Source organism: Cupressus sempervirens, chromosome 9 (assembly GCF_028749045.1).
Source record: "Cupressus sempervirens isolate cs-2001-9-10 chromosome 9, ASM2874904v1, whole genome shotgun sequence".
In the NCBI taxonomy this organism is placed as follows: Eukaryota; Viridiplantae; Streptophyta; class Pinopsida; order Cupressales; family Cupressaceae; genus Cupressus; species Cupressus sempervirens.
Window position 1 is genome coordinate 199,010,784 of NC_143126.1, and position 23,666 is coordinate 199,034,449.

Here is a 23,666-nt window from a genome sequence, read left to right on the forward strand (position 1 = left end):
ACCCCACCATATAATGCGCAGTATACGAGTGGCTGTGCCGAATTGAAGCAACACAAGCTTTGTTTGGATAGGGTATAATGCCCCTACAAAATGTTCTTGATTTTTGTTATATAATTTTTTCCAAAATGCTCAAGAGCTCAATTGGGCGTCGTTTAATCTGCAGGATTCAATTATCCTCGCTTTATTTGATGCAAAATATGGTATGTTTGAAAATTGTGGTGTTTCTCTTGATAGGGAATATTGGAAATTCTCATGGTGTTTTTAGTTTGTTGTGCTGCAAAATGGATGAAGAGATGGTGTTGCCTGAATCATCACTTAGTATTGTCCATGTTGAACTTGATTCAAGATGTGTTGTGTATACAGCCAACCAATCTTCTGTACTACAACACCTAAGATTGCAGTCTATACATCCAACATTTCTGATAAAGAAAAAATTGATATTACTTGGCAGCAATCCTCACTGTGTAACGATATTTTCAGACATGAGTATTTCTATTTCTCTAATTTATAAATATGATATAAAACATATTTCCTATGTAATTTATATGTAACTGTGAACTTATCACTAGCACTCTTCTTTTTATACTGATAACTTTCAATTGTAAAGATTTACATATAAATCTATAATATGTGTGTGTCTGTCCATGAAGACAAACCTATACTTCATTTTTCGTTTCAATTCATATTGGTAAGTTGCTTTGCTATACAGAATACCAACAATGTCAAAGAATGATTTGCATTCAATTAGAAACTATTTTTCAACATGTGATCTTCATGATCTGGATTGTCTCTATTTGAAATCTGTAATAAACTCTGCAAAAAATACAGCTCTCCACATCCATAAAGCTCTCTGATTTCTGTTTTTCTCTCTTGTTCTTAGTCCGTTATCTCATTATCCAGTAACATTTATTTGTTTTGTTAAATGTTTCATCTTTTATAAGTTGGTTGTTCATCTTTACAATTTGTTACAGTTATCTTTACTTCACATTGAGATTTTTAAAAGAAAATCATTTCTCTGTTCTCCTTTCTCAACACATTTAAAATTTCCTCTTTTGGGAAATTCTATTTCCACTATAATAAATCTGTTATTAGTACTCAATGATTCTAATGATGTTTCATCTTATCGTTTACTTGTATGTTTCAGTTTCAGTTTAAGTCGACTTCATCTGCTGTGCAGAACACAACAAAGCAGGAACTTAAAATAACATGTTCATTGATTACTAATCACTTTTTCCTCACAATTGCAGACCACTTGAACATAGACTCAGCTTCAACAAGATTTTGGCAAAACAGTATAGCAGATACCAAGGTAACACAAATCAATCCCAGCCAACTCTTGTAGCCCACCAATACAAAGTTCCAGCTCTCATCATGCCTCAAGATTCTAACCCCCTCACTTCTACATATTGCAGGAACAACAAACAAATGCTGCAGCAGAAAAAGCCTAGAAGGACTAACCAATCACCATCAGATCCACCTACAATATATAAGAAAAACAATAGCATTTTGCTCACTTTTGTCCAATTAAAAAAGATCTGCAAGTTTGTCCTTTTCATGTAATTGTGAAGCTATATCTATAGCCACCAAAAAGTGGACTGCACATATGCACTTGTATACAACTATAAATGAACAACAAACAATAGTTTTCAAAGACATTAGAACATTTTGGCACAACTGAATTTGAAAATTGGACCTGGGAGTAATATCTATCTCTTAAGATTTTATTGCTGTTCATTTTTTGAATATGCTACATATATATCTGACAATGTATATAACAATAATGCCCTCTTAAAATTGGGCACAATAGTTTTGGAACTGCTTGGTTAAAAAATATAATTCCATGCGTAACAAAACATGCAACCTGAGTGCTTTGAGGCAGGGACTTCAGCTCTCACAAGAGCTCTCGTTATTCTGTATTTTTCAGTTTTGCACTTCCAGAATATCTTCACACCAATATCAACTGCTGACCACTTCTTGGACCGTGTTTTACCATTAAATCAGGTTCAAATTGTATGTCATGAAAGTTAATCAAGTTTGATATATTCTCAACAAATTCATTAAGTACCCACAGTTTTCCTTTTCAATAAGGTTTTGAATGCAATATACTCACAAATTTGCAAGAGCTATTCTTTGTTTGACTCTTCCTGTGTTTTGAATGCATATTTTGGACAATGCAGCCAGGGCAAAAAAATTACACACACTACACATACTTTCTAAGCATTGGCGATGAAGGTAGTCCAGATTACAAGTCTATGATGTATTTCACTATTCCCGTAGGTTAAAACTTGCAACTAAAGTATATTCTCAAAACAGCATTGTTTTTTAATCTTATGAACTGTATTTGTTTCTTTAACTCTGGCCTGCCAATTCGCAAAAAATACTGTCATTGCAAGAGGTTGAACGAAACAAATAACAAAACATATTTTCATTGTTCAACAGAACATCTCCTTAAACACTTGTATAGTGTTGACTATAGTTTTAAAAAGTTGAATACAGACTTGTTCTACAGTTTAGCAGAGTACTCAGGATAATAAATTTAATGTTGTTATGAGAAAAAAATGACATTATTACAAGCCTGTCTTTAGAGGGAAAAAAAAAAATAATAATCTTTAAACGCGACCCTGTTGGATAAGATAATATTAAGGTCTGCTGCACTACCACTACAATCCATGTTAAGGTCAGCTTCATTGTAGGTTGATTCAGTAGAGCACTTACCATTTGTCTTGTTTCTTTAGCCTTGCTTTCCCTTGATCATACAACATCGAACTGTCTAACTTGTCGATGCTCCCTACTTTAATCTTCTTAAACGTCTAGCAGCCTTGACTTCAAATGCTTATTAACATCAATATGCCAAGCAAGGCTGTGAAGTTAAATTGGATACATATATAAAGCCTAGATAACTCATTGTGTGAGTGGGGTTTTTGCTCAACTACAAGTACCTTTCACCAAATTGTGCTAGGCCCAATATTCACTTGAAAGTAATAAAAACTAACAGCCATATTGAATTTATTGAAGATAACATTTGGCTGAGTTATTGTCCACTATTTATGGGCCATTTAAAAAACCATTACATATATCTACAACATTTTAGCAATAAATACTACTCAACACATTCTGGAGAAATTAAGTTTTTAAATAAACAATTAAGATCAACTATCTCATTCTTACCATGTTACTGAAAGCTTATTTAGCTTGTAACACTTGATTTTGTTTTTTCGTGTACTAATGTTTATTGAAAATCTGATTTACTAGGCTAAAAAAAATGTTCTTAAACCCCTCTCTAGTGCACTGAACACAACGTTTGGTAAGAGTACCCTCACACACCCTAGGAAGTGATACCTCAATGGTGTATTTGAAGGCTAGAGAGCAGGAAGTGATAAGAAAACTGCAAATACTTTTCCTTGCAATTATTTTCTTGAATTTCTTCTCTTCTCTCTCTTAAGAGTTTCCTTGCATTCTATCATTCATCCATTAATTCAATGTAATTGTGATCACTGCGTTAGAGAAATGACCATGCCTACGTACTCTAGATTCCTAGAATACCCTTTTTTATGAAGTACGCCACATGCCATTTCATATGCTGCTCCTCTACTCTTCCATGCCACCATGCTCTAACATACATTTCTTACACATACCTTCAAGTCTTCAAGTATATGGAAAGGTGAGGTATGTTGAAGAGTTTAGTAAAGCGAGAGGTTTGTTCTTCCATACCATCACTTTGGTAAAAGCTAGTTTAGCATTAAGAGTCTCAATATATCAAAAGAAAATGGTGATAAGGCTAGAGAAATATAAGCTTTTCCTAAAAATAATAAGGCAAAATTCATAACCTCAAAACTAATGAAAGACTGAATTTAAATTTTTATCACAGAATTGGTTATCATATTTCACCAAGGAGACTGTGTGGACACATTGCATGTCAGTTTCAAGTACAAACAAGGTCAAATGCAATTTTCACTTAAGTTGTCACTTAATTTATATCAATGGAGGCATACATTGCTTCGACGGCATTTGACAAAGCAACCAATACATGGCACCACTGCTTACCCAAAGTGCCCAGCAAAATATCACAGATCAAGAACAACAAGCTCTTAAAAGAAATTTTTATGACAAGACAAAAAGCTTAGAAGGTATAAGGCAAAATTTATAACCTCAAAACTAATGAAAGACTGAATTTATATTTTTGTCACAGATTTGGTCATCATGTTGCATCAAGGAGACTGTGGACATATTGCATGCCAGTTTCAAGTACAAACAAGGTCAGATGCAATTTTCACTTAAGTTGTATCAATGGAGGCATACATTGCTTCAAACAGCATTTGACAAAGGAACCAACACATGGCACCACTGCTTACCCTAAGTGCCTAGAAAAATATCACAGATCAAGAACAAGCTCTTCGGAAAAAAAAATATGACAAGACTAAAAACTCAAAAGGTAAGATCTCAGACAGCAATGGCTTCTAATCCAGTAAATGGTAGAGGTGATCCTTCGAATTAGGTAGCCAGTACACAACAATCTTTAAGTCCCAATCAACACCTACTTTTATTACATGCCGCTGAAACACAATTGGAAGAAACATTAATCTTTTCTCTGTGCCTTTTACTTCACCAGTTCACAAACCAATTTGGAGAGTACAAGATGCAGAAAGAAAATCTGTAAACAAACCAAGAGGGCAATTGCGAATTCTTGGTTCTACTCTAGTTTTTTGTTCCATGTTGTGAAGTTTCCATTGATGAATATTCTGATTGTAGTTCCTAGGTTCAAAGCACCACAATATGAGACATTGAGGTTTGATATGCTCAATGACGCAGCACAAGATGTTAGGGATTTTGTAACAATCATCAATTAAAGTGGGCCAAGGTTGAATGCATGATGGATATCAAATGGATGGACAGGTGAAAGGAATCAAACTATCACCTTCCTTGTTTCTTATGATACTGGCATAATCTTTTTGAAATCCATATGCATTAGATAGGATCAAATTTCTGGTTGCATGGTTCAAATTGTTTGACGTTGCAGTGATGGATGTAAGGCCAACCAATTGTGGTTCATAATTACAAACAATTAATGCTTGTGTTGCAACTTGCTACCAAAAGCCTCCTAATAACCTCCTGTTAGTAATAGACAAATGCCCCTTTATGGTTTATAGCCCATGTGTGCAAACTACCTTAGAGGTTAATAACTCAAATGGTTTAAGGAGGTATTATAAAAGCTCGCCCTATTAGCCAATTCAACTACAATCACATAGTGGTGTTGCATATGATAAACTTTCTTCACAAAGCACAAGCAGCCAGTTCAACTAATGGTGACAAGATCTGCTATGCACTTCCTTCCATTGTATAGTCTTTGCTAGCAATATGTGAATTTGAAACTTGCAAGTGTTTGTTTCAAAAGAATGGATGGCATCTAGCTTTACCAATCAAATGAATGTAAGAACAAATGCAAAGTACTTTTTTGCAAATTTAGAATGTGATAAAACAAGTAGTTGAATTTTTGAAACCTTGAGTGAAAAAATTGAGTAATGGATGTAAAAAATTCCTCCATGGGCAATTTGTATGAGAAAATGAATAGGACCAAGGAGGTGATAAGAGATAGGCTAATAAATAAAAAGGGAAAGTACATCTCACTATGAGACGTAACAGATAGGAGATGGGATCAATGCCAGTGGATACTATCTGAATGCATCATTGTTCTAGAGTTCCTCACTTGAAGCTAATGTTGAGATCACACAGGGACTATTATGTGCATGGACAAAATATACCTTACCCCATCAATGTTGGATGCAATTTCAGCAATGCTACCAATATAAAAGCAGGATAAGGCTTATTTTTCTCAAGTATGGTTGTTGTGCAAGGAAGACCTCCAAATTAGGGAGTCTCCATAAACTTATGACAATCTTCCAATATTGTAGCTGTGGACATTAAAGATGTTAAGCTTGTAAATGCCTATACATGATATCATCTCAAAAAAATTGTATTTTTCAATGTAATGATAGGATATTATGGCCAGGAAGCCAAAATTCTTTGATGAATGGCATCACACATTGAGTCAACCATGCATTTTATCCACTTGCAAGCATACTTGTGTGTTTTGTACACACACATTCCAAAAGAGACAACAATAAATGCATGACTTGGTGTCCATTCATTATTCACACAACATCTACCTACAGCTCAGAAAAGCTGACGGTTAGAGTTTCACTGTCAATTCCTTTTCTTTTCCCCTTACAGAAGAAATCACGTACAATTGAGGAAGACCAGCTAATTGACCTCAATGAGATTGATCCAAAATCTCAATGCATTTCAAATGACAATGTCCTTCTCAATTTTGAGAATTTGATATCCTAACAAAGGTCAACCTGGATAGTGATCTGGTTGAATGGCTTGGAAGAGTTTCTACCTCAGAAATTCATCATCAAGAGCTACAAGCCTTTAGTATATCTCTCTTCATAGCAGAAAGAGTCCTTGACTATGTCTGCTTTTTGGAACTTCGAATTTAATTTGTGGGTTGACACGGTACAATGTAATCTGTAATTAGAACTCATAATATGCATTGTCCAATGCAACGCAATCAGCAATATGAACATACATATTTCACAATTCATGGGCTAAACTTCAAATTTATGTGCTCTCTATATCTCTATGATATTAGAATGTCTTTAAATTTGAAAAGAGCAGGTTTTTCTTTTCTTTTCTTTTTTTTCCAGTGTGTTTCACTACATGTTTTGAAAATCCGTTTCTTCCCAGTTGAATTCCAGTTTTTTTTTAAAGCTCTTATCATTTCATTTGCCAGTTTTCCAGAAAAGATTTTCGGTGCTATGATTTTTAGGGACATCTTGCTATTCTTTCATATAAAATTCTCAAAACAAAACCAACTAGGACAGTTTAATATCCTATATATTTCTCCCAACAATAGAGGAAGTGATTAAAAATTTAATATTTGGATCAGTGTCAGCAATACAATGTAGCATGAAGAAATGAGAATAAATGACTTACCTAACAAAAATGGGAGCTGGAGCTAGTGAAGTTGGAGGTGTGAGCAGAAACGGTGGAATTCAAATTTCAAACAGGACTGGTGCAGGCCCATCAGGGGAGGGAGGGCAACACGAGGCGGCTGTAGAGGCAGGTCAACATGGGAAGGAACCCGATGGAGGTGGAGCACCTAAGGACCCCCGGGGGGGGGGGGGGACCCAGGTCAGCTGTTTCTGTCCCGGTTCCTGCCAAAAAATGGTCAAGTTTGTTTGGTATCAAATCGGCAGATAAGTCTTCATTTCCTTCGGTTAAGAATGTCTCTATTTCTGAGCAAGGCTCGTCTATTTTGGATATCCTGGATCAAATCATAGATTTGAACATATCCATAATGGATCAAACCCTTGTGGGGAGATTACCAGGAGCCAGACCAAATATTGAAGTAGTAAGAGCCTTTATTAAAAGGAAATTGGTTTTGAAGGGACAGGTTGATATTGCTGCTATGTCAAAAGGTTGCCTCTCCTTTTGCTTCTCTTGCGATGAAGATCATCGAAATATCTTGTGTAGTGGACTGAGGGCAGTGGGAAAGCATACCATGGTATTACAAAAGTGGTGTCCTAACCTAAGTTCTCAGAATGAATCGGTTGTGCAAGCCCCAATTTGGGTTAAACTACCAGGAATGCCACTTGAGTTTTGGGTAGAAGATGTTTTTCAAGGAATAGCTAATACCTTTGGAGAGCTAATTACATTGGATCCAGTGACAGTGTCAAGGAGGAGATTGACTTATGCCAGAATCTGTGTGGGAGTCATTGAGGGGGTTATGTCGGATTCCATCACACTTCAATCTAAATTGGCAGCTTGGCAGCAGAAGATCAAATATGAATCCATCCCATTTGCTTGTTTTCATTGTAAAAAGTCGGGATACTAGGCAAAGAAATGCCCTAATAAAGTCAAAATCCCGAAGAAATATAAAAAAGAATGAGTTCGAAAAGGCATCAAGGAAACTGAGTTTGTGGAGCAAACTCAAATAGAGATGGGGGTAAAAGAGGATAATAAGTGTAATCAGGCTAAGCCTATTGAGATGGTTAGTAAGGAGACTCAAAATGGGAATTTAATGGATCAAATCCAAGTTCTACAAAAGGATCAAGATAATTCCTTTATGCAATTAGTGACAAAGGATACCTATGATGAGGAAGGCCAAAGTAGAAGGATGGAAATGGCAGAGGCAAAGGAGAATAATGATGTGAATATTGAAAGAGAAATGTTAGGTGTTAATAGCAAGAGTGCTAGTAATAGAAAGGAAACGGATTTTCAAGATGCACAAGAGTGTATTATTTTGGGATCAGATTTATCTGAATGCTCTCAGGTGAACATCAAGGATAATAGAAAATCACATCTTAAAATTGGAATCCTAACAATAATAGAAGACAGAACACCTAGTTGGGGGGATGCAGAAGATATTGATAGAGCTTTGCAGGGTGGGGAAGAAGGAGATGGAGAAGAATGGATAGATGTGGAGAATAAGAAAAAAGTGAGGATTAAGAAAAAAGAGAATAATCCAAAAAATAACAAAGAAAATCAAATGCTTCGTAGAAGCACAAGGAGTAGCAAAACAGGGGATGTGGGTTATACTCATACACCTGTAGGGAGGCCTTCAAACCTGGAAAAAGAAATATGGAGGCCAGCAGAAGTATAGCGGATGGTAGTCAAAGGACTATCTTGGACTCAAAAGCATTCCATAAGAAATGAAGATCATCTCATGGAATATCAGAGGATTAAATATTCCTCATAAGCAAGATATGGTGAGGAATATGATTAGAGATAATAATTTGGATACTGTGCTTCTTAAGGAAACTAAGATGCCAAAGGATAAAGTTGGAAGTATGTTTTTCTTTAGTAGTGGTAAGATCCTAGGTGGTGATGCAGATGGGGCGTCTAGTGGCATGGCAATTATATGGAATACTAAAAACATTCGTGGGGAACTTCTATCTCAGAACAGGGATATGATCAATGTCAAATTTTCGAATACTAAAAATAGCACTTTGTGGGTTCAAATTAATGTCTATGCACCTAATACCAAATAGGGAAGGAAAGCTTGTTGGATGGAAATGGCTAACCATAGGAGGGACTTTGCGGATGAGGATTGGGTAATTATGGGGGATTTCAACACTCCTTTGAAAGAAAATGAGAAGATGAGGGGAAGTTAGGCTAATCTAGAAAGCAGAATGGATTTGATGGAATTTATTGATAATCATTTGTTGCATGACATGGATTTGCAAGGTATAGACTATACGTGGACGAACAAAAGAATGGGTAAGGATCTTATACAAGTTAGACTTGATAGAGCTCTTACCACTAATAATTGGTTTCAAAGTTGTAAATGTTCTTTAACGGCTCATGTCAGAGTGGGATCTGATCATTATCCTATTTTTCTCTTGGCTGACCCTGTTTCCATTAAAAAGAATTTTCCCTTCCGATTTGAAAAAATGTGGATTTTACATCTTGAGCTGGAAAACCTTATAAAAGAATGGTGGAGGGTCAAAAGTGACGAAGCTGCTATGTTTAAAGTTGCTAAAAAGCTGAGAAATGTAAAGGATAACATTAAAAAATGGAATAGAGAAACTTTTGGGAATATCTTTGAAAGCAAAAGTAAGATTCTTGAGGCACTGAAAGAGATACAGGACAACATTTAGACTCTAGAGTGAAGGTTATGAGAAAGTCATGAGAGAGGACTTGAAGTTCATTAAGTTGCATGACATTATCACCAAGGAGGAGATTTAATGGAGGTAGTGATCTAGGAAAGATTTTATTAAAGAAGGGGATAGGAACACAAAGTATTTCTATATGACCACTTTGAAGCACAGAATGGTTAACAAAATTTCTAGATTAAAAGTGAATGATTGAAAGTGAATGATGCTATCACTGAGGATGATGAGGCTATTAAAAGAGAAACTATGAGATGTTTTGGTGGACTTCTAGGGAGAGAACCCCATCTTGATAAGGAAAACAGAAGGAGTTCCTGAACAGTATTCCCAAGAGCATAACAGAAGATTAGAACAAATACCTTCTTGCTATTCCTTCTTTAGAGGAAATAACAAAGGTTGTTTTCTCCTTTAATGGAGACAATACACTTGGCCTGGATGGTTTCCCCTTTCTATTTTTCCAAACTTATTGGCACATCATACAAAAGGACGTTATCAAAGGGGTTAAAGGGTTTTTTGGATCTAGAAAACTTCTTAAAGAATTGAATGGTACTTTTCTGGCCTTGGTACCCAAAAAGCCGGAGGCAAATAGTTTGGATCAATTTAGACCCATCAATTTATCTTTTTCTTTTTATAAGATCATTTCCAAAGTCCTTACTCTTAGGATTTTGACCTTATTACCTTCTCTAATTTCGAGACAGCGGAATGGGTTCGTTCCAAGTAGGCAAATTCTAGATTCTATTATCTCTGTTCATGAAAATATTCACTCTCTTACCAAATCAAACAAAGAAGGGTTTTTACTAAAGCTGGATTTGTCTAAGGCTTATGACAGGGTGGATTGGGATTTTTTTGAGGTGTGGATTAGAAGCCTTTGGATTCAATAATAGATTCTTGGATATGGTTCATATGCTGGTCTCCTCTACCACTTTTTCTGTTTTGGTTAATGGGTGTTTGACTCCTTTTTTCCATGCATCTAAAGTTTTAAGACAAGGGAACCCTTTATCCCCTATCTTATTTGTTTTAATGGCTGAATGTTTGGGAAGATTTGTGGAGAAAATGGTTCAAAAGGTGGAGTTTGTGGGGTTAAGAGCTTCATTAAAGGAACAAATGTGTTCACACCAACAATTTGTGGATGACTTGATTGTGATGGGAGAAGCTTCGGTCAAAAATGCTAGGAGTAACAAAAAGGCACTTGATGACTACAGGTAGGCCACGAGACAGCTTATAAATTGGAAAAAAGCTCTATTTATTTCATAAATGTTAATGTGAAAAGACTAGTTAAAATCCAAAGAATTATGGGATGTGAGGTGGGAAGCTTTCTGGGGTTGTATCTTGGTTTACCTCTCTTCCTGAACCCTCCTGAGTCTTTTTGGAGTTCTCTGATTGATAAGATACATACAAAGTTAGCTGGATGGAAAGGATCCTTCCTTAGCCAGGCTGGTAAGATAATTGTGCTAAAATCTATCATTCAAAGTATCCCCCTGTATGCTTTGGGTGTTTTTAAGGTACCTAGAATATATGCTATGGCTATTTAAAGAATTCAAAGAAACTTCTTTTGAACTGGTATGGAAAAGAAGAAAAGAATGGCACTGATTGCTTGGGACAAGGTTTGTAAGCATATGAATGATTTCTTACTTGCTAAGCTCATTTGGAGACTCTATAATGATGAAGGAGAATGGAAAGACATATGGAATAATAAATATAATATGGCGAATAAAAGCTTTAATTTTTTCGTTAGCAGTGATGATATTCAAGGGGGTTCAGCTATTTGGAAGCAGGTTCAGAAAAATGAGCGGATTATTAATAAAGGGGTGAGATGGAAGGTTGGCAATGGTAGGACCATTCAATTTTGGGATGATATATGGATTCTTGATTATGCCCTGAGTTCTGATCAGCAATGGAATGGTTATATTATGCAATGCAAGACTAATTTTGGGACATTTGTTGTTCACTACTCAGAAGGAGATAAATGGGTGGATCTTGCTAGAGTGGATGATTCTCTGAACGACCTTAATCAAATGTTGAATGTTGTCTTTTTAGTTAATGAGGACTCTCTAATTTGAAAGTTTAATCATTTTGGAATGTTTTTTGTCTCTTGTCTGTATGGTAATACCTTTGAAGATTGTCATGAACCTTGTTGGGCTAAAGCCTGGTTCAAAGGTCTAACACCTAAAGTTAACATCTTTTTATGGATTTTATTGCAGGACAAAATTCTCACTACTAACAATTTAAAGAAAAAAGGTCTTTGTCTTGTTAGCAGATGTTATCTTTGCAAGGAAGAGGAAGAGTCGGTTAATCACTTGACCATTCACTGTTCCTACACAAGAATCTTATGGGAAAGGATTTTTAGACTTTTGGATATGGAGTGGATTCTCCCTTACAGTATCCAAGATTTGTTCTTAGCTTGGAAGTTGCCATCCCGTAATGCCTTGATCAATAACTTATGGAATTATATTCTACCTTATTTATGCTAGGGCGTTTGGATGGTAAGGAATAATAGGATTTTTAGGGGTAAGGAGTCAAATGCTAATCAAATCTTTCATAAGATCAAGAGTATGGTGTCGGAGAATATCAGGCTCAGTGGGAAAGTCCAAGAGCCTCATGATGAGTGGGAAGCCAAAGTCATTAAGAGTTGGAAAGTGGCAGGGGCTAGTTACCCTCAAAGTGAGACTAGTCTTAGAAGCTTGGCTAGATGGGATTGCCCACCCAAGGGATGGTATAAGGTTAATTTTAATGGGGCCTCAAAAGATAACCCAGGGATTGCGGGGTGTGGTATTATTATCAGAAATGAAAATGGGTATAGTATTCGAGCAATGGCAGTCCCTATTAGAAAGCAAACAAATCACATAGCAGAAGCTAGTGCGGCTCTTTATGGACTTTTATATGTTGAGTATGAATATGGAGAAAATTTGGCTAGAAGGGAATTCTCTAAATATCATTAATTGTCTTAACAAGGTTACTATCCCTCATGGACTATTCATAACATTATATGCAAAGCCATAAATTTAATCAATTCCTTTGTGGAATGTGTTGTTACTCATAATTTCAGAGAAACTAACAAAATGGCCGATTGGGCAGCAAACGTAGCTTGTAAAAGTCACATGAAGATGACTTGGAATAATGACAATGAAATCCCAATTGATGGGCTATCTATGATAGAGAACAATAGAATTGAAAGCAAACAAAAATGTTTTAATAATGATGGCAACAATAATTGGGAGTAATTATAAGAGGTGTTGGAGAGAGGATGTGTGGATCACGATTGTGTATGACACAACTACCCATTTATTACCACACGGATTGTGGGTGTTTTTGCAAAAGAGAAAAATCCATTGTGACTTTGAAGCAGATAATTTTAACTTGCTCGAGCTCACTGGTAAGAATAGAAATTTCTATAGAATCAGTAATATGGGAGGTAGGAGAAAAAGGTGTGAGCCAAGGAATTGCAAGGAATGGAAGCAAAAACCGGGGATATGGGACATTTTGGAGCAGGTCAAGTTTATGGAATTTATGGAGAAACTAAAGGGAAGTAACTCGTCTATTACCAAGCAATTTATCAAAACTTGGAAGAATGCCAACATTCTAGTTGGAAATCAAAGAATGGAAGTCACGGAGGATATCATTGCTGAAGCCACTGCTTGGACATGGAAGGGATTAGCTTCTACAGAGACAGGAAGATTTCTGACAGAGATGTTCAGGAGTATGCAGAGTCGACCAAAGAGAGAAATAGGTTGGTCAAAATTGGCAATCTTACTTTAGCCCTCATTCTATTTCTAGACCTTGGAAGTTTATTATGTGTGTTATGATTGGGTATATTACCCTAGATGGCCGTTTTACTAAGATTTATGGTCACCACTTCAAGTTGGCTAATCACTTTAGACATAGGGTTAGGATTAACTTCCCCTTTTACCTTTGATAGTCTCTAGATAATACCATTTTAACCCTTTAGAATGACCCAGATGGGGATCATGTTTGTCATGAGGGTTTGATGGTGTTGATAATGAATTTTCTTAAGTTAAAAAACGTGGATAGACCTCGTATAAGCAAAAAGACTATGGAATGTGAAACTGAGGAGAGTGATTCAGATGAGATCTATGAAAAGGAAACGGAGGAGGAAGAAGCAAAGCTGGTGGAAAACAAGAGAAAGAATCCTACCCCTGGGGGCTCAACATCTAAGAGAAGGAAAAGAAATGAGGTGGATTACGAGACAGAGATTGGGACTGATGAGGAGACTGAAGAGGAAAAAGGGAAGAAGAATAAGGGTAAAACTGGTAGTAGAATTAAAACTAGATTTAATATGAAGAAAAATGAAAGATGCATGAACATCCCCTCGGATGATGAATGATGAAACCCTGTTCCATAAAATTGAAAAGAATCTGAAAGGTAGGAAGATTATGCTTCAAGGGAAGGCTGAGGATAAAAATACTAAGGATGTTGATGCAGGAAAATATAATGTGGGTTTGGACAAGGAAAATCTAAATCAGAGCAGTGCCCAGGATGATCAAGGGTATATGAAGGGTGTCTTAGGCAACCCTGGGGAGATGGGAAGGGACATTAATTTTATGGAAGAGCAAATTTAGGATATAAGAAGGGAGTTTGAGCATCTCAGCAGAAAAAATAGGGGTGAGATGACTTTAGGCCAGCATCTAGATAGGCTCTCGGGGGTGATTGGGAATGCTGAAGAAGTTAAGAATTTGATGAAGAGTGTCCCACCTCTTGAAGCTAAAAACACAGCTACTAATCAAGTGGTGAAGGACATGCAGAAGATGGACATTTTGGAGAATAGAGTTGAGGGCACAAAGAATGTTTTGAAAAAACTTGTTGATCAAAGTTGTTCCATGTTGAAAGTTGTTGTGGAGAATATCAAGAATTTGTTGTATAAGATGGAGCAAGGGAGAAATTAGGGTACAAAGGAGATGAAAGATGATCAAGGTCCCTACAAATACAAAAGGGCAAATTAGAAGAAAACAAAGGTTATTGATGAAAAAGAAATCAACAAGCTAAGGGCCTCTGCTATGAACATGAATATTTTAGCTAATCAGGCAGTTAACCTATTGAAGACTTTATAGCTGTCCCATTGCTCTCTCTACTGTCTTTTTATTCTGCATATTGTTTTAGGACCTTCTGATCTAGCATGTTCAGTTTTTTGGTATTGATGCACAGTTTCTCCTGGGCTTTTACTAGTTATCTTGTGTTATAGCACTTGCTTGGTTCTTTGTAAAAGGTTTCAAATCCTCTCAAAACCTGTTTTTACTTAATCAAAACAAAAATTAGTTGTTTAATCTTGACTTACTAAAGGGTTAAATGTACTGCAGCCATGCCTAATGAAGATAAAGAATAAGGCATAAAATAGGATAGCTCCTACAATGATGGCTAAAAACAATCTCTATCATACTTACCCTATAATGACCTAAATCCCTATCCTTTAATTGACTTCTATTATCATACAAGAATGAGCAAATTACATTTTCATAAGGGAATTAACTGTAATAACAGACTAATTGTTTTTTGGAAATATCATAACTAACAATGACAAGAGAAATTGAAAACCAACTGTTACGAACATGATATAGAATATCATTAACTAGTTGGTACACTATAGTTCATCATGTCACAATGCCTCAAAATTACAAAATAATAATAGCACACTATAGTTTATGTTCTTGGAAAAGCGTGGGGAAATTATTGGAAGATCTCATCATAATCTTCCTAGGTAGCATTCTCTTCAACATATTGTTCTCACAACACCTTGCAGTAGGTGACATCTCAATTTTGTAAGCGGAGCTTACCACCTCAAGGTGGTTCTGTTTCTCGTACCTACAAGAAATTCCAGTCAATAAAATGCTCATTATTGGCTATATACTTTTTAAGATATGATACATGAAACACATTATGCATCCAGGCAAAGGTTGGAGGTAGGGCAATTCTGAAGGCCACAAGATTTACGACTTCCAAAACTTCAAAAGGTCCCACATATCTTTGGGCCAGCTTGGCGTTCTTGCCGAATTTGATAGTACTTTTAAAGGGTTTAACTTTTAGGAGAACCTTTTCTCACATTTAAAATTCTCTAGGAGTCCTCTTAGCATCTATATAACTCTTATGTCGGTCGTTGCCTATTTTAACCTCTGACAAATTTGAATGACGTGTTCTTCCATTTCTAAAAGCATCTCAAGGGCAACAATAATTTGATCTTCAATTATGTTCCACCTTACAGGTGTCCTACACTTACGCCCATACAGGGGCTCAAATGGTGTCATCTTAATAGTGGGTATGAGTTATTGCAAGCAAATTCAACCAAGGGGTGATACATCTCCCAATGGTATTGCTGATCCATAAAGTATACCATTAGGTCTTATAGTACTTGATTCACCCTTTCTGTCTAGTCGTCGATTTCTGAATGATAGGTTGAACTGATATTTAGTTTTGTCCCCAATGTTGAAAACAAGGTTTCCCAAAACCAAGATGTCTTTCTAGCATCTTTGTCAAATATAATCTTCTCTGGAACTCCATGAAGTCTAAAGGTCTCTTTTACGAACTTGTGGGCAATTTCTAGTGCTCCAGTATCAATTAATATAGAAATAGGGTATCTATATATCTTACCCAACAGGGTTTCTATGGGCCCAGTTGTTGCTCTACTTGACAATTGTCCAACCCTACATGAATCCTCTGCTAGAAAACAGTTTGCTGAGGTGGTAAGGGAGGATGCGTTTGCTGGTTGGATGTGCCCTTACTAGGACCTAGTTTGCATAGTGGTCTCTAACACAAACGAAACAGCCTTTATCTGGTCCTTTCTTTCCATTTCTTTTGTTGTCATTACTATTGTTGGAGTTCCCTTCCTTTTAGAAGTTCTGATTCAGAACTAGATGCGTTCCAATTGGCCTTCCTTTTATTATAACGAATGTCATCATCCTTCTTTACTTTTTATTCTTGATGGATAGCCTTGTCAAGGGCCTCCTCCATGGTTCGGGGTGCTAACACATCTACGACTCCCCCAATTCTAGCATTCAAGCCCATGATAAAAATTTTGACCTTGAAATTTCCGTCATGTTGGCAGGCAAGAACATAATTCAAAAGACGGGTGAACCTTTCCCAATACCTATTTATTTTCAAGTACTCTTGCTTGAAGTTTAGAAAATCTAACACCTTTAGATTGCAAAAGGCCCGAGGTAACCATTAGTTCTTAAAGATGATGACAAACTTATCCAACATAATGTCAATGGTCTTAAAGATCAATTATGTTTTATTGTTTTCCCACCATGTAGTAGCTTCCCCAATAAGGTGGTATAATACCCTAAAATTGGTCCACTAAACCAATCACCCCTAATTTCAAATAGTAATCGACAATCACCTAAAGTCCTAACCCACAAGGCATGATTGTTTTTTCTACTTGATCTGAGTATCAAATTGCATAAAACCCCTTAATTTGCAATAATCATTAAACATCATTTAATTCCTAAATATTGACATAAATGGCATCTAAACCCTTTGAAAATTGATTAATTTAAACTAAGGTCCTAGCACTTTAATTAAATTAATCCACTTTGCCAAATAAACATGAAAAGGAATTAAATTGCTTTAATTGAATTTAATCTCTTAATATTTCAATTATTGTATTTTAATATTCATTAATAAAGAAAATATGATTAATTGAGATAGAAATTCAATTATTTTACAAAATTCACACTTGGACGAAAAGTTGAGTATGAAAAAGAAGGAAAGAATCAGTTAACTGAAATCAGAAAAGGAAACATGAACAGTTAACTTCCTCATTCACTCCAAAATCAGGAAAGTTAACTCTCATTTGAACAGAAACTTCTTGTTTTGAACTCAACTATGGATTGATCTCAAGCATTCAATGGATTCAATCTCGACCATCGAATTTCCCAGATTTCTATAAAAGGAGGCCTTTTGTCTCTCATTTGATATGTGCAATTGAAGTAAAGAAATTCTACTAAATTCATGCTAGATTATTGTGCATATTGCTAAGATTGTTTTTTCTACTTGCCTTGATTTTTAGATTTTAGTTTGCATCCATTTAGATTAAAAAGTTACATTTCTCATATAGATTGGTTTATATTATTCATCTTATTTGCATTGGAAGTACAAAAAGATAGATTAGTTGCATTCATGAATCCTTTATTCTGATGGAGTCTGAAGTCACGGGACACTCGTGGTTCTAAGAGCACTCAAACTCCTATTAGATAGAAGGCAATAGGTTGACTTGCATTCAATTATTCATGATGGATTATCCCATATCTGTTTATGGTTAATTGGACAACTAATGACTTATTAAAGTGTGGTGATTCGTTTATAGAGACCCATTTTAACACCCACAGTTGGTAAATTCCCCAAACAACTTTTGAGGACTCAAAGAAACTCCCGATGTCAAAGTACTTCTCCATCTTAGTCAACCACTCCTCAACAACATCCCTGAACTTGGATCATGAAAAACTAGGGGGATTAATCTTCTTAATATCAACAGACAGCTCATTAGCTATTTGCTTTTTCTTTTGATTTTCCAATTGTGTTGGAGGGGGTTTGTTTTGTTGTTCACTGTGAGCAAATGGTTCAGGATCAGCTCTAGGATGGGGTGAAGAATGAGCATCTTCCCACTCTTGCCCAAGTTGGGTTACTAGTTCATTCATTCTCTTTTCTATTTTCTCCATTCTAGTTTGTGTCAAGTAATACTTGGACCAGCTGGTCCATGGAACCCCGGGAGTGAACCTCTTTGGATACCTCATTTTGCATGAGGTTGTCATTGGGAGTTTCACTATTTGCCATTTTGTTTGGATTTACATTTCTTGAAATATAGTTGATTCATTTGTCAATAATATGTTTACATGCATATGTTTAACATCTAAAAGAAAGAAGCTATGATAATAATTGTTTGCTCAAGAAAAGAATATGTACAAATGTCATTAGTTCTCATTTCTTCAATGAATAAGATAGAGATTTTTCTGTTGCAATTGCTACGACATTTACTTACAAAAATTTCCCTCTACTGAGGGTACAAGGAGAAATTTTATCATAACTTTTTTAAGGAAATAGGACACCCTATTGATGTGTATCCTGTTCGTTCCCTTCCTTGGGCTTGTAATACCCTTTACAAGGTACATGATTTATCATGAGTGGGTCTATTTGTTTAGAATTCCAGATTTAGATGAGTTCTTTTCTTATGATTGCCTTCCTTGCAAGAGTCCACTTGACTCTTTCTTTTCTAAGTCCTATCAAAGCATGAGCTAATGTCTCATCATCTTTGGGCATGGAACATTGTAAATAGTCAAATTAGGGCACGTTCTTTATTAGAAATAAATGGACGGGGTGACAGGGTTTCTTCCAAGGTGTCATACAGATCCACATCCTTTTCTCATTTCAACATTGCATTTCAGTTTTGAAGACAATGATGAGCCCAAGGTTAAGTGTCGAACCCAGAGCTCAAATACCATATGAAATGACCTAAATTCCTATCCTTTAATTGACTTCTATTATCATACAAGAATGAGCAAATTACATGTTCATAACAAACTAATTGTTATAACATCATAAGTAAGGGAATTAACTGTTATAACAAACTAATTGTTTCTCGGAAATATCATAACTAACAATAGCAAGAGAACTTGAAAACTAATTGTTAAGAACATGATATAGAAGATCATTAACTAGTTGATACACTTAATATCTTTTCAATTACTGAAAGGAAAGTAATGCAACAACAACATTAATTATACATATAATTGAATTTAGATACACATGGAAAGGAATAAGATATTCGTTAACCGCATTTGGCTATGAATGAAATCCTGGTCTATCTTGTGCAAGTCTAGGCATTGGCGGAGTAGAGAAATATTAACATAGGCTTAACTACCCAACCACGGAGCTAATGTATCCCCTCTCGCTCTCAACCAAGAATGCCCCTACCCTGCGTGGGAGAGAGCACGAGAACACCATCACATCTTACCACCTAAGAATCCTAGTGTAGAGTGTCAACCACTCAATCGGCTAGACCCTAGATACCCTCCTAACAATCTATCTATCCGACTGGTGGCTATTCTGACCTATAGTGATCACAACAACATCAATAGCCACTAAACCTACCCTGGCCAGAGATTTACATGGACATTGTGTTTGCCCAATCACCCACCGCTCAACTTGACAAATAAGACATTATTCAATGAACCACCATTAGCTAACTAAGTTATAGTTTTCTACACTTAGCTTTACTTTTCTTCTTTCTATTATCACTGACATGATTCTCAATTTTGTAGGACATTCCCACACAGTCCATAGTTCCATGATTTACGCTTTCATCTCAACCTTACTCGGCTGTCCTTGATGATCATTAGCGTACCCATCAAGCATTCATGGCACTTACAGATTTCTATTTTACATAACAAGTCTCCCCACTCCTTAAGGGGGGTTATTAAATGAGATAATGATACTATTCTCTAATTCAAATCATGATTAACATGCTAGAAGACACACTGCCGAGGGGCAAGCCTTTCAATCTCAAAGACATATGGATACTTAATGTCCTTGTACTTGCAGCTTCCCTTGGCTAATCAATACAAAAAGTCTTATTAAACAAGACCATGATATATTACAACAAGCTTTGGCTCTCACACAGTCGTTCGAATTTTATATTGGAACTGGATATGCAATTACACGTCATGGTATAGCAGATCTTTGATGAGAAATAGACATGTAAGATTTAATTATATTTGTAGGCTCAATAACTATCTTTCAAATTAACCAAGCATAATATAAATTATAACAATTACAAGCAATTTGAGATGCAATCTGATGAGTATGAGATATTGGAAATATGATGCAAATGCTCCAACTGCGAACTATTATAGCAGAAGCCACTCGGACATGCAATACCAATAAAATGCTCTATAATCTCTTAATTTTTCTCCATCGCCACCACTAAGATGATATCATATTGTCAAGGCAATATTTGCAGAATAATCTGCGGTAAATGCAAGAATACTCACTTAGAAGCAACCTTTGAATGGTCGCAATCGGGTATCTTATAGAATGAGGCTTGGTTACTTGAAAATATGAGCCTGAAAAAGAGTTACGTCATGGAAAGAAGGTGCAAGGTGGTGAATAGGAGTTACCATCTTGAAATATAATGCAAGGCCAAAATAATGAGTAAAAAGAATAGAGCTAATGGCTCTAACTAATAGTTCATTGTCATATGCAAGAAATAATAAATTACTGCCCATGTTTTACTATAATGATGTCTATTTCATTTACATATATTTGTGTGTTGTACACATATATATGTACTTATACATAATATTCTAAATATACATATTTTTATGCATAAGTTGTATTTTAATTATACGTATACATACATATACATGTATGTTACATGTAGAAATGAATGTTAGTACCATGTGTACCATTATACTAGAACATGTCTGACATTACAAGAAGGATTCGAGATGGACTCATTTTCTCAAAGGTAACAGTTATTTTTAATTTGCTTTATAGCACCATTGAATATTTATATATCTTATTAAGCTTGTTGACCTAGTTAGCTCATGGTGGTCACTTGACGTATGTCTAGTTTGTGCTAGCCTCTGTTCCCTGGTCATGGTGGTTTAGATTCATACCTATTAGCTTTCGTGGCAAGATGGTGCTCTTGTACCCAATTCCCTCTCTGTCAATGCTTCCCCTTATCGACACGCTACCCGCAAGCAGAATTAGCATGGTGAAAGCATACTTCCGCATCAATCAACTGAAATTAGTCATCATAACTAATAACCAAATTAACTATAATAGCAAGTAATTTAACCAGCATCTTCCTCTTTACATGAAACATAACAATCAACAAATATTTCCATTCATATGAACTTCAAAATTGAGTAACTGATTTAACTAACTACTTGAAATATCGACAATTAAATGAATTTTTGAAAATCAACAAAATAGGGGATGTAACATACCCTATTGTAGGAGAATAGAAAAGGGTCCACATGGTATGTGTTCTTCGTACGATGGTTGAAGCATACTTCAAAAGCTTTGGGACCACAACCCAGCTCAAGCAATGTAAACCTAGAGTTCATGCAATAAGCAACAATATATACAAAGTAATGAGAAATAAGGCCTTTTCAACAAATAATTGATTTAATAATCTGTGCTCCACAGAGTTTCCGAGATGGGGACACGTTTCCAATACAGGTACTGTCAAAGCCAACTTTTAGAGGACAACAAGGGGCAACTATTAAAAAAATAGGAGAATTTTTATATTGAGAGAATTAAAATATGTGTATTATAACATTGATAAACCATTCACCTTAGAGATTTTACAAGCTGAATACATAGTGAATTAACATAATTCAAATACTTTGATTGTAAAAATATGACATACATATAGAAAAAATGCCCAAAGGCTCCAAGTTTCACGCATGAAATGACATAAAGAGAAGTCCAACTAGAATACTAAACAGTAAACAATACATTGAAGTTGAACTCCATAACTAAATGTCCATAATAGACAAAATCAATTATGTATCTACAAATAATATATGCCAAATATATGGTTGTCTTCTAGGAATTTAAATCAAAATCAAAGTCGGCCTCTGGATCACTAGTAGAAATAGGATGAGGGTTCTCATCTAATGGAACCACAAGAAATCCTAGAGGTATGTCATCCTCCTCAACATGCATAGCATCCTCGAGATTATCATCCCAACGTAATGCTAGAACCTAACAATAATGAACACTTTGTCAATCTTATAGCAACAATGCACTATGAACAACCACTACTTCTTTGATTGTCCATAGGTAAGGTTGTTCCTCTTGACTGATTGGATGAAGTTATATGTGGACCAATTCCTCTCTATAGCAAAGTAACTCGCAACCTATGAAAGAAGACAAATGGAAAGGGCTTTCAGCTCAAGTGCATCTCTACCATGTTGTGCCCACCATTCAATGGAGTCTTGTTGAGCTAACGTAGCTCTATCCATCATCACCTCTAGTCTACAACCACAAAGATTAGCAAAGTCAAGCCATTGTCACCGAAGCTAACCAACATCATCTCCATTAAACATTTTTTAAAAGGCCTTAAAGAAGCCCTCCTTTGCCTGATTTGAACAAATAAAAAGCATATCAAATAATGAATCATGATTTATGAACAACAGACATTGAATATTGAAGAGATATTTATAAGAGGTAGACACTTTGCAACTTGTTACTTGAAATTTAAAATTTAAAACTTACGATTTTAGATTTGAGACTCACCTCCTCATACATAGATGAAGCCACTCTCCCAAGTCTTGGTGCATACCATTTAAGATCGAGAACATAGGCTATCATATGAAGTAGGTTCCATTGTCGCATCACAACGGGCCTAACATGCTCCTCATAAAATTCCAAAGTTGGGTCCTTGCTATGAATAACATGTCTAATCTACCTAAGCATGCTATCAAAAGTCTCATAAATCTCCCAAGGTTAATAGAGTCAGTATGAGCATATCTAATGACCCACACAATAGGCCCAATATAGGAGCAAATGTATCCGCAAATGCCAGCAAGTTAAAAGTTAGAAACATTATAAATTTTGAAATTCATAATTCTTAAATAGTAAAATCAACAAATGCTAAAATCATAAAGGATTTTATTAAAACAACAACGACGGTTTTCTAAGTTTCTTACTTCATTGTGGACCACCAATTCATCAAGGATACTTTGTTTCACACTTCTCCCATCTGGTGTGCTTAATTCATGCCATCTACTCCACTCTACAATGACCACCATAGATTCTGAGGACTTTTGTACCTCAAACATCCTCTCTAACAATATAAAGTAGCTAGCATATCTAGTCTCAATGAACATGAGGAATTCTTTCTTCATAAACATCCTAAAAAATGCAAGAGATGTATGATGATTGCAAATAAACATTTGCAGATTTCTAATCTCAAACACCATAGCCTTTCTCCAACTAATTTTTCCAATATCCTTCAAAGTGTTGTTGAATGCATGTATACAA

The 23,666-nt window shown here is 35.7% G+C and overlaps 1 long non-coding RNA gene across 1 annotated transcript; it reads right to left on the reverse strand.

The window, feature by feature from the left end:
• Positions 1–1,036: 1,036 nt before the first annotated feature.
• Positions 1,037–21,853, reverse strand: LOC149538169 (uncharacterized). Its single transcript, XR_016356001.1, has 2 exons — positions 21,623–21,853; positions 1,037–1,477 (listed from the first exon to the last, which is right to left on the reverse strand). It is a non-coding gene; the product is annotated as an uncharacterized LOC149538169 (long non-coding RNA).
• Positions 21,854–23,666: the final 1,813 nt, after the last annotated feature.